Genomic DNA, 12,804 nt, shown 5'->3' on the forward strand with positions numbered 1-12,804 from the left:
AATTTGAGTTCTCTGTAGATCCTAGTTATCAAGCTTCTGTGTGATTTATAACATGAAAATATCTGTTCCCACTCTGATGGTTCTCTGTTTGTTTTGGTTATTGTCTCCTTAACTGTACAGAAACTCCTTAATTAAGTCCCATTTGTTTATTTTTGTTGTTATTGCAATTGCCATGGCCATCTTCATAAATTCTTTCCCCAGGCCAATGTCTCCAAGTGTTTTACCCACACTTTATTTGAGGATTTTTATTGTTTCATGCCTTAGATTTTAGAATGGATTAACAAGTGTGGTATGTGCATACCATGGAATATTATTCAGTCATTAAAAGGGATTCATCTTTTGTATTAGCCTGAATTGAGTTGGAATACATTCTTCTTACTAAAGCATCACAATAATGTAGAAACAAGAATCCAATGTACTCAATTCTAATATGAAGGCAGTTGACGTTCTAATCAATGCTAGGGGGTAAGAGAATGAGGGAGTGGGGAAAAGGAGAGCAGGGAGGAGGCTGGGGGTTCACAGTGTATGGCACACCTCTTGGGGGCAGGACAAAATTATAAGATGGACTTTACTTACCAAATGCAATCAGTGTAACCTAATTCTTTGCACCCTCAATGAATCCCAAACTATTAAAAAATATGAAAAAATAAAAAATGTATTGAGTATATTTGCAGAGCATTTTGCTTTATTTTCCATTATAAATTACCATACTCTCACTAACTTTTATAAACATTTGTAAAGTGCCCAATCCTAAGATCTTTGTCCTCAAGCTTAGCAAATTCTTCTAGAATGAGAATGAAGATGTCAGCTAATACATGTGACATAAAGTTTAATCATCTTGATCTTGCGATTCTTTGTGCTCTTGTATATCCATCAGATGCTTCTCTATCTAAGGAACTAGCCACTCCTAATGTAAACAGGCTGTGACAACAAGCTGCTTACATCACGGGGGTTTGTTTACATGTGTGAAAGACACCAGTTTCCAGTCATAAAGTTAGTCATTTAATTATAAAGTGTCCTTATGGGAAGCTTGTGAGTGCTTGTAAGCATGAAGTGCAGCACTCTGAGTCATTCATAACCTGGGACTCCATGTATTACATTTCTCAGTATTCTCCCCCATCAGGAGAGGGACATCTATGCCACAAATTGCATCACATGAATGGTTCATCTGGCCTGGTAACTGGAGCTTTTCTGGTTGAATTTTTATAAAACAGGATATAGCATCTCATTAGTCTGTACAAATAACAGGAGACATGCAATTTACAAACAGAACATTAGAAGGAAGACAGGGGTCTGTGTGGTGGGTGGAGAGAGAAAACCCAGGACCTGACAGGAAACGGCACTTCGGCTACACTTAAGTGTCCTGCAAAGCTGAGGAGAGAGCACAGCTGAGATGCGGCCTCAGTTCTTGTAATAGAATAACCCCAAGTTTGGTAACTGTGCTCTCTGTGCACAGTAATACATGGCTGTGTCTGCGTGGTCCATGCTGGTCATTGTTAGGACCACCTGGTTTGTGGAGGTGTCCTTAGAAATTGTGAGTTGGCTCTTTAGGCCTGAGCTATAGTACTTATTATCATTCCACCAGATGGTTGTAACCCACTCCAGGCCCTTTCCTGGAGGCTGGTGGACCCAACTAACACCCATTCCAGAGGTGCTCAGTGAGAACTCAGAGAAGGTGCAGGTCAGTGTCAGGGTCTGGTTGGGTTTCACCAGCCCTGGTCCAGCCTCTTTCAGGGTCACCTGTGACATGACCCCTCTGGAGGAAGCACAGAAGGAGGTTGAAGTTGACTGAGAAAAAAGAAGACCCTTTTTATTCCTATTGAAGTCCCAGACTAGAGCTCTCACAGAAAGGCATAGTGAGCAGCAGGAGAGTGGCACACAGCATGTCCATGGCGGGGCTCAGGAATCACTGACCCAGGTCCTGTGCTGGGCTTTTTAACCTGGGACAGGGTGGAGCTGATGGAGATTTGCATTGACCTCACCTGGGTTGCAAACATTTAGGAAGGTCTGAGGTCTCAGGACACAACAGGGGAGTGAGCACTCAGCTTTGAACTGTCATGTCTGGTCTCCATGGGGGTCACCTGCCCATTTCAGGACTGGGTGTGTCAGGCCACGAAGTCCCCTGTGTGTTCTGTGGCTGGATGCAATCGGCTATAAGGTCCCAGTTGTTACAGAGTCTTCTCCTTGGAGGCTCAGATGTTGTATTTCTCATTCTGGTAAAAGGGAGTAAAGGACAAGACAGATGCCCTGTCCTCTCACTTTGAGAAGTGAGAAGTGAGAAGTTTGTGTTTGGGGGAGAGTGGGCACTATACTCCTACATTAAGCTTTTGAACCTTTTTCATTAACAGAGAGCAGAAAAAATTGGTAAAGTAAAAGTGTCACTCCATAAAATTTTTCCATTGACTCTGTGTAAATACATATATGTTGACTAGAGAGGCCTTGTGCCCAGTTAGGCCTGTGGGTACAGAGAGTGACATACCTGTGACTTTCCTCTTCATCAGGCCATGAGTGAGCAGATGGTGAACAGCTGGAGTGGACTTGTAGGGGAACGGCTGGCTGACAGCACGTCCTGACCTGTCTCCCCCTGCACCTGCACTGAAGATGGTTCAGTGCTCACGGGACTGTGGAGACATTCTCCATCCTAGACTCCTCATTCCTACATAAAATAGATCCTAGAGATTGGACCTATCTATCACACCATGAGACACACACACACACACACACACACACACACACACACACACACCCCTTCATATTTGCCATGTGGAACTCCATGAATGTGGAAGTCACTTTACATTGCTGCCATAGTATATATGAGTATTTCTTACATTTCACTTCTGTGAAACCATGGTCTTACACTAACTAAAGGCTTATCATTTATGCTGGGCTGCATAGCTATGAGAGTTTGTTGCCAACACAGGAAACACACCTGCGAGGGAGTGAGTTCAGACTGCTGAGTGTGCACAGTGTCCCCAGAGTTGGAGAGGAGACTGGGGTGAAGCTCCTTCCACATGTGACCAATGATCCCTGGACTTTCCATTGCCGTTCCCAGGGAGGCCCAGCCATAGCTGACTTTCATTTGCTTTTGGTGCAATTAATGGTTCAGGCCTTTCCTGGGAGTATAGTTGGGTCTGCTTAGATACACACTCAGTTGATGATGGGAAAGGAACTGGTTCAAGATGGTAAACAGAGGGCTTTAAACTTACCTGCACAGGTTTCACAAGTGAAATGATTTGATATCATCCAAAGTGGAAGGCATGATCAATGTCAAGAAATGCGTGTGTTCTTTTATGCAGAGACAAATGCACATGTATTTTTTCAGATCTGGCTTTTAAGTGTTATTCCAAAGAAAATGTAAGCAACTCATGTGCGATATCCACAACCTCTGACACACATTTTAAGCCCCTCTGCAAATGGAAAAATATTTATTTACTGAGACAAAACAGGAGTCTATTGCCCTGTTCGCTGATGGGAGAACAGGAATTCTTCTACCACTTCCTTTCCTATGTGGGGAACTTTACTTCTTTTCTTTCAGAATTTCTCTAACTAGGACTTACAGTACAATGGTGAATTGAATAGGTAAGAGCATCCTTGTCTAGTTTCAGGTTTTGAAGGCAAAGTCTAGTGTTGACATTGGTATCATGCCTGATGTGGGCTTGTCACAGTTGTTCTCCATTATGTTGAGGCACTTTCCAAGTCCTCCTAGGTTTTTGCTGAGCACATTTTTGTCATTAAAGGATATTGGACTTTGTCAAAGCTTTTGTTGACTTTAGTGACCACTTCATGAAGAAAAGATGGTCTCCATAACAAACACTTCTGGGAAAAAATTCCTAAACATAAAACCTAAAACTATGAAGCCAGTAGAATTACACAGGGAGAAATCTTTACAGCATTAGGTTCTGCTATAAACTGGGGGTATGACATGAGCACAGCCTACAAAAATGGATCAAAAAAATAGGGTCATGTTTTGTTTGGAACTGTTAAAAAGCCTAAGTAGCCAAGAAATCATAAGCAAAAAATCAAATCTGGAAGCACCACATTATCACATGTCACACAATACTACAAGTGTGTAGTAACCAGAACAGTCTGGTGTGGGTACAAAAATAAAGACACAGACACCGGCACAAGACAGAGAACCCACATAAAAAAACAATCCCAATACAGCCAACTCATCTTGATGAAGCAGACAACGACATAAACTGGCCCTAGTCAATAAATCTTGCTGGACAACTGGACAGCCACATGTAGAAGAATGAAACAGGACCCCTACATCTCACCACTCACAAAACTTAATGCCAGGTCAATGAAGACTTAAATGCAGACATGACACCACAGAATTCTAGTGGAAAATGAAGCAAAAGCTCCTATTGGTTTAGGCAAATAATTTACTACTAAGACCACAATGGCAAACGCTGCAACAAGAAACATAAATGAATGAAATGGGATTGAACTGAAAGCTGCTGCACAACAAAGGAAATAACTGACAGAGCAAACAGGCAGCCTAAAGAACTGGAGAACATGTTGACAAGTTATAAACCTGGTAAAGGGCTAATGTTCAGAATCCACTAAGAACTCAAACAGATCAGCAAGAAAATAAAGCAGACCACTTGATTAAAAAGTGAATGAAAACATGAACAAAAGCTTTTCAAAAGAATATAGACAAATCATCCATAAACAGATGAAAGAATGCTCAACATCTCTAACCATCAGAAAAACAAATTATTAGTTAAATTACCATGAGATATCACCTTCTCCCATGTAAAAAGGCTTTTATAAAAAAATCTAAGAACAATAGATGTTGGTAGGGATGTACAGAAAAAGAACACGTATACACTGATGGTTGGATTGCAAATTATTACAATCTGTGTGAAAAACAGTACAAAATTTCCTCAAATAACTAAAGGTAGACCTACCATTCAACCCAGAAATCCCACTACTGGGTGTCTACACATAGGAAAAGAAGTCATATCAAAAAGACACCTCCACTCAAATGTTCATTGTGGAACAGTTCACAACTGCAGAGATGTAGAATCAAGTGCACATCAGTTTGCGAGTCGATTAAAATACACAGTGTATGTGTACTCTGGAGTACTACTCAGACATAAAAAGGATGAATTAATGCCTTTTCAACAATTTGGATGGAACTGGATACCATTACTCTATGTCAAGTATCATAAGACTGGTAAAACAAACACCACATGCACTTGTTATTCAACTAGAAGTTGCCAATGAGCACACGTGTGCACCGAGGAACGTAAAACGTAGTGGAAATCAAGCCTTAATACTTTAACATACAAAAGAAAAAAGTTAAAGTAAATTCAGAATTCCACGCCATTGGAGAACCAATCCAGCTTAGATTGCCATATAGAGAATGTTCACGGATCTTGTGATGCTTCAGATGTTTAAAAGGAGACAGCCGACCTACAACTTGCAGTCTAAGTTGATGATCTTAGATAAGGCACAACATTGGTTTCCAATACTGGACTAACAATCCTGTATGATTCACCATTTTGCCACCATTATTATCACTAGCTCAATTGCAGCAGCTCTTTCATATTCTATAGAGCAAAATCTCCTCCCTTCTTGCACTGTATTCAAAATAGTTTTGAGTAATCAAACTTCTTTTTTGATTTTTGACTATTTACAATGCAAGGTTCATTCATGCCTCTTATTTCCCCACCCATAGGCATAAGTAAATACAGGCTGTGAGAGTGGGCGGTTCAAGCCTCACTAGCCCTTTCCAGGGAGAGTAAATCCTCACTAGTCCCCACCACGGATCTATCAACAAACCCTCAGCCCATCTCCTTTCCTGCGTGAGGGACACAGAGTGTCCTCTACAGAGTCATTTTGGACTTTGAGAGGACAACGCTGCCGTCCCCAGCTATTTCAAGAAGTTTTCCACATTCACGGGGTAGTTGAGTGCAGCATCACCAGACTCGACACCCACACTGAGTGTCCCCCTTCTCCGGGTGTCACTAGGATGGGTGTTGGGACCCTGGTGCTGAGACGCTGACTGCCCTGTTTTCTCCCTTCTCCTGCTTAGGAAGGCTGACACCCTCTGCCCCCAGTGTCTAGCAGGCAATTGGTCCTACTTGCCAGCTAGCTGACACCTGCAGATCTGTTTCTGTTCTGCATGGCTGAGTTCATCAGAGCATTTTTATGGATTTATCAGAGATGTGGTGATGTGTACCTGGTATTGAAAATAAGTAGACTGCAACTGTAAGCCTTGTTCTGCCAATTGTACCGGTGAAGACGTCTTTGTCTTATGACAAGAATGTTTTTATTTCAGAGGCTTCAGAGGTAAGCACTAACCCAGAGAATCCCCAGAGGAAACAGATTAATGGAGAGGAAGCCACGACCCTGCAGGCAACCAAGGCTGAGCCATCCTGCACCTGCCCTGGGTGACTCCGCGCACGTGTCCCGAGCGCCCCCTGGCGGCCGCGCCACCCAGGAGGTTCGAGTCTGGGCTCACAATGCAGTCCCCTCGCTGTGTCCCTCACGCAGTAATACACCCCGGTGTCCTCGGGTCTCAGGCTGTTCATCTGCAGATCCACAGTGTTCTTGCCATTGTCTCTGGAGATGGTGAATCGGCCTTTCACGGAGTATGAGACCTACTCCGGCCCCTTCCCTGGAGCCTGGCGGACCAAGTTCATGCTGTAAACAGTGAAGGTGAATCCAGAGGCTACACAGGAGAGTCTCAGGGACCCGCCAGGCTGGACCAAGCCTCCCCCAGATTCCACCAGCTTCACCTCACACTGGACACCTGGAAACACAGAGACACTGGATCAGAAACATCCACACACCCCCCTCTGTTCTCTCTCACACATCCACTCACACACTCCGAGTCTCCAGTTCTCCGTGAGTCATCTTGTAACAGAGCAACGAGGAGAAGCCAGATCAGCCCAGACTCCATGGTGAGTCGTCTGTGTTCACTCCTTAGCAGCGAGTGGGCAGACTTGGGAGTCCCGGGGCTGGGGCTCCTCTCCCAGTGCTGCAGGGTCAGGGCTGGGCTGGTTTTCATGAGCAGAGGGAGGCCCTATTTGCATGTGCTCCTGCCATATAGGAGGTCTGGGGTGGGACGCTGAGGGAGGGCTGGGCCAGAGCACGTGTGAGTGTGTTGGGACAGTAATATGACAAGGATAACACTTGATAAAACAGAAATTCTTACTGTGAGATTTCATACATACTTATGATATATCTGCTTATTTCATTGGATCACTTCTTGTACATGTCATTGGTTCTTCCATGGTACAAATGTGAGGCTCATCCCGGAGCACAGATTGTCTCTGTGACATGTCCAGCATTTCCACTCTGTTAAGAGTAACTTTTGGTATCTGAGCATGAACTTTTCAGCTCTGTACACTCCTGACCCTTGGACCCACTACAGGATTGAGCTGTGCCTGTCTAGTGGTTTCAATATTTCTGTCATGGGAATATTTGTAGTTTTCTGACTTGAAGACTTTACCCTGAAAATGCAGAGGACTATGGTTGATGCAGTTGAATTTTTAGGGATCTGGGTCATTTTCTTTCTGACACTTGTTTCCTCTCAGTAGGTCCATTATTGTTTATAATTAATTTAATGAGGTATAATTGACATGGACTAATCCACATATATTTAAAGTGTACACATTAGAAATGTTAACACATCTACAATCATTATAAAGTCAGTGAATAAATCAGTTCACTTCACCTCATCTTCTGTTCTTCCTTATTCCCTTCTTTCCCTTTTCCTTCCTATATTCTTCTCCTAGGCAGATATTGATCCTTCAGATAGAACTTTAGGTTAGTTTTTATTTCCTAGAGATTATATAAATGGAGCAATGCAATTTTGACTCCTCTTCCTTTGGCTTATTTACCGTGTATAAACACTTCCATGTACAGACATGTTGCTGAGTGTATGAAACACTTTTCTGATGAGGGTGGTATTCCACTGAACAAGTGTCACATAATTATCGTCTATTAAACTTTTGTTTAATATAAACTAGTTCAATTTTTGGTGTCCTACAAGTAAATCTGTGGCTCAGCTTGAAGGTGTACCTTGGTAAGAAATATAGTTTCTAGTGTTTATTCTGAGAACAATAACATTGACAACCACAGAGAACCTGCAGAAGATGTAATTTGGGAAACAATCATTAATACCCGAGATACTTGAAGTTGTAGGACTAACAGCAAACCTGACATGTGGAAAGAGACAAATTCTTGCAGGAGTAACCAAGGGTAGGGAGTTATCTGATCTGGATAACTGAGCCTGCCACATGCAGGGTAGGCTGTCAGAGGATGAAGCCATGAGTGTGTATCTCACTGCTGGGAGCTGAGTGTGGTAAAAGCTTTATGGTGGGAAATTCTCCAGGATATCAGGCTCAAGGAAAACAGCAGTCACAAAAATCTCCTTTCCCACAAATCCACTGTGGGAGAGAGAGGGACAGAGAGCACACACTTCTAAAATGCTTCCAGACTCACCTCTCCTTTATCATTATAAAATTAAAGAATGGATTTTCAATAAAATCTTCAATACTGGCATCCTAGGAATGAAGTGGGCCCCGTAGCAACTGGGAGGGAAACAGAGGCCCACACCACATTTATGTTCAACCACCCTTCACATTCCCAGTGGAATAAAAGCCTTGATCTGAAGGGAAGGGCATCAAAACTTGAATCTGAGGACCCTGGTGGATAAACACTAGTTCTGTGATAGAAAACTATATATAATAACAAGACATGGCTGATTGCTAAGTGTGGGCACAGTTATTTTAGCTACATCAGGGAAAGTTTTGATTATATTTTAGATAAGATTCTCCCGAAATCCCTGAGGTAATATTATTTATCTACTAATCATACCTTAATAGTAAAATTGAAGGTTAATGACCTGTAGTTCATGTTACTAAGTTACTAAGCAAATTTTCCATTGGAATATGGTTCTCCACCAGATGAAAAATCAGCCCACGTTGCAGAAGTCAATTATACTTCATGGAGCTTGTCAATTAGCCAAAAACAGATTAAATTCATGAGTTTTTGGAATAGCAAGTGAATTTGGGATGCTTTGAAAACAAAAGGGTTTCTTACAACTTCTAGTAAAATGAATAACAAGCTGAGAAAGATATAAATAAACTTTTAAATGCTAGAGAAATTATATAACCTTGGAAATTATCCAAAAAAAAAAAAAAAAGCATGGGAGCTAAGCAAATGTTGTAGCAGATCATTACACAGGAAAAGCAGCCTCAACCTAGGTTATATCTCATCTAAACCTGTAAGACAGTACCGTTACTCATATAACACAGCAGTGATCCATATTAAATCTTCTAAAATGTTGATCAAAGTGCCATTATTAGAGTTAAGATTTAACAATTTAAAAAACTTTTTGAACTCCCTTGGGCAAGGGCTCTACTATTAGCACTTGTGGTGTCTTATTGCACTCACTCAAGGACATGTCAGTTATTACCCAATGGCTTGGTACCTGGACAGATCTTACACTTAGAGTTTTCCACAAATAGTAGCATTTTAGATATTATGTGCAGGACAAAAACTCTTGAAATTAGCATATGTGTTCTACATGCTCCTATCACACACAGAGTCAGGCTAAATATTTACTACACCTTTCTAAAAGTCTGTCATGTTCAAGCAAGTAATAGTGTGTACTAAAGGGGACATCAGGTGAACATTGCACCAGAGCCACACTGGAAAGATATTATTAAGGACATTGAACAAATCATAGTAGTGAAATTCCAATATGGCAGTTCTCGTATTTCACAACTAAAGAATCAATAGGGAATTCTAGTCTCTTGGGCGCCTACTCTGATAAAGGATGTAAACCTGAGAATTCTCACAGAACCTGAGAAGCTTCTGGTGTTTTGAAGAAGACAGCAGACCCAAGACCTTCAGAATAAGCTGATAATCGTGGACAGTGAGAAGCTTCCCCCTACCATAGACTGAGACCCCTGTCTAATTCATCACCCACTCATCCTCATTATTATTTGCTCATACTAATAAAATGTCTTCTATTTCCCTGCATATATGATTGCTGTCTACCCATAATTGTCTTTTATCAGATTGTTAAACTTGTTTTTCAAAAAATAGTATTTTAATGGAATAAGAAGTGCGAATCTCTTAGTTGATGTCTGTCTGCTGAAAATCTTCAGGGTTATCCCTTCCCCTTCCCTATTTGCCAAACTCAAGGGAATTTTAGTCATGATTCAAAGGTGCTGTATCACAAGATATCAGTGTGAGGTCCAACCCCCACAAGAACTTTCCTGTTAGTGGGAGCCCCACCTGAACCACCACAGAGCCCTTATGAAAACCATGAGCTAGTCTCCCTTTCCATTCTAGCAAGCCACTTTTGGATTTCTTGAAATGCCTTTCCTGCTCTCAGAAGACATTTCAATACTGGACATAATAAAGCTTTCTGTATTCACTCTGTGTGTGTGTGTGTGTGTGTGTGTGTGTGTGTGTGTGTGTGTGTGAGACAAGCAGAACCAACATCCACACTAAGCGTTGGTGGGGTACTCTCTGACCTTGTGTCATGTCCACTACAATTGATTGTTGTGAGCTTGTTGCTTAGACTTTGAGCACCACGGGAGTCGTCTTTCTTTTCCTGAGAAACATTGAGATTGCCTAGGACCCTGGTAACTGTTAGTTTTTTTTTTTTTTTTTTTTTTTTTTTTTTGTAGAGACAGAGTCTTACTGTACTGCCCTCGGTACAGTGCCGTGGCATCACACGGCTCACAGCAACCTCTACTCTTGGGCTTAGAGCGATTCTCTTGCCTCAGCCTCCCAAGCAGCTGGGACTACAGGCGCCCGCCACAACGCCCGGCTATTTTTTTGTTGCAGTTTGGCCGGGGCTGGGTTTGAACCCTCCACCCTCGGCATATGGGGCCGGCGCCCTACTCACTGAGCCACAGGCGCCACCCACTGTTAGGGTTTTATCCTGCCTTCTGACTAGAAGGAAATTTATATTCTGGGGTCTGTGCTTCATAGTGGAGTACAAGGAAGAATCTGTAATATATTTAGTGACTTATTCAGAAATGTTGATAATTAAGGTACATTTGGGGACATGATAATGTAACTGCAAGCCTCTCTGTGCCTTTTGTGCACTGGAGACATTTTTTTCTTACTACTAGAAACGTATCTAAATCAGAGATTTTGGAGGGAAGCTTAGAACCATAAATCCACAGACGTTTTGGTAACTGTTATACAAAGACAAAGGTGCGACCCTGCAGGAAATCAGGGCTGAGTTCACCTGCACCTGCCCTGGGTAACTCCGGGCCTGTGTCCGGGCGCCCCCTGGCGGCCGTGCCCCGCAGGAGGTTTGTGTCTGGGCTCTCACTGCAGTTCCCTTGCTGTGTCTCTAGCGCAGAAATACATGGCGGTGTCCTCTGCCTTCAGGCTGCTCCACCGCAGGAAAGAGGTGCTGATGGAGTTGTCGGTGGAGATGGTAACATGGCCTTGTCAGGCCGGGCTATACCTGGTATCAGAATTACTAGGATTGATTCTCCCCACCCACTCCAGTCCCTTCCCGGTCTTCTGGCACACCCAGTGGATATAGGAGCTTGTGAAGCTGTATCCAGATACCCTGCAGGAGATCGTCAGAGACTCTCGGGCCGTCTCCCCTCTGCCCCCTGACTGCACCAGCTGCACCTGGGCACAGACGCCTGTGTGGGAGAAGCAGGACTGAGATCGGGGCCCCTCCTGCCAACCCCTCCTGTGACCCCAGATCCTGAGTCAGGACTGACCTGGGAGAACAGCCAGCAGGAGGGTGAGGACGACGGCAGACCCCATCCTGGAAGCACAGAAAGGGCTGCACTGAGGATCCAGTGGGCAGTACAGGAGGCCCACTCTCCAGGGAGTTTAAAGAGGGTGACCCTCACTTGAGTTTGCATATTAAGTAATACCATGCCCCACAGTGGAGGCTTCACACAGGTCATAGCCCAGCACCCTCAAGGCAGCTCCTGGTCTGACGTGCACCAATGAGCAGGTGCATGAGAGTCCCAATAATCCCTCCCAGCCTTCCTCATATTCTGCTCCAGGAACACACAGGACTCAGGTCAGGGATCCTTCCTCCCCACCCTTGTCTATGATACTGTGGGGGAAGTTGTTGGAATATAACAAGAGTCACATGAGAAAAAAAGAAAAAAACAGGAGTAGAGCCTGGGGAGACTGTGAAGTGAAGATTTCATGCAGAGGCGCCTGCTCACGAGAACTGTCACTAGGACTCGGCCACACCACCGGCCCTTTGCACACGTGTCTGAACATGGTCTGGGCACCCAGCTTGGGCAGGGGACGATTGCCACAACCCTTCGGCAATCCTCATCTTGTGTAATTTGCAGACCTTTGCTAACGACACTCAGGGCAAGTTTCTAAAAGCCATTTTGCCTTCTGCATTTTCACATTCCTACAAACACAGTAAGTAGGGAACATGTGGTCAGGTCTGTTGATGTCAACAGCCTTGAAGGGAACACACTGTTCCACCAATGACTTGCAGTGCTGTTTTCTGACGTGTGTGTCAACCCCATCCCTGTCTTCTTCAGCCATTTCTTTCTCCATTAACCACTGAAGTATGTCCACCTTTTTTCGCCCTAGTGCCCTGCTTCTCCCCTGTGTCTGTTCCATGCTCTTTTGGGTCAGTATCATTTCCTCAGTGTCTGTAAGGCCCAAGGGGAAATATGATGGAAAACAACACAGTATATATCCAAAGATATTTTGCACAATAAGGGGCCCTGCTGTGCAGAACTAAATGGGCCCCCTTCATCACAGCACGTTCCACATCCTGGGAAAGGTGCATATTATGTTGTGAACATCCTCACCTTCATGAAG

At 43.5% G+C, this 12,804-nt stretch overlaps 1 pseudogene; it reads right to left on the minus strand.

Annotated features, from left to right (window-relative positions):
- Nucleotides 1-11,313: 11,313 nt before the first annotated feature.
- On the minus strand, nt 11,314-11,769 carry LOC128579304 (immunoglobulin heavy variable 5-10-1-like; annotated as a pseudogene).
- Between the last annotated feature and the right edge of the window lie 1,035 nt (nt 11,770-12,804).

This window comes from Nycticebus coucang, unplaced genomic scaffold (assembly GCF_027406575.1).
Source record: "Nycticebus coucang isolate mNycCou1 unplaced genomic scaffold, mNycCou1.pri scaffold_44, whole genome shotgun sequence".
NCBI lineage: Eukaryota > Metazoa > Chordata > Mammalia > Primates > Lorisidae > Nycticebus > Nycticebus coucang.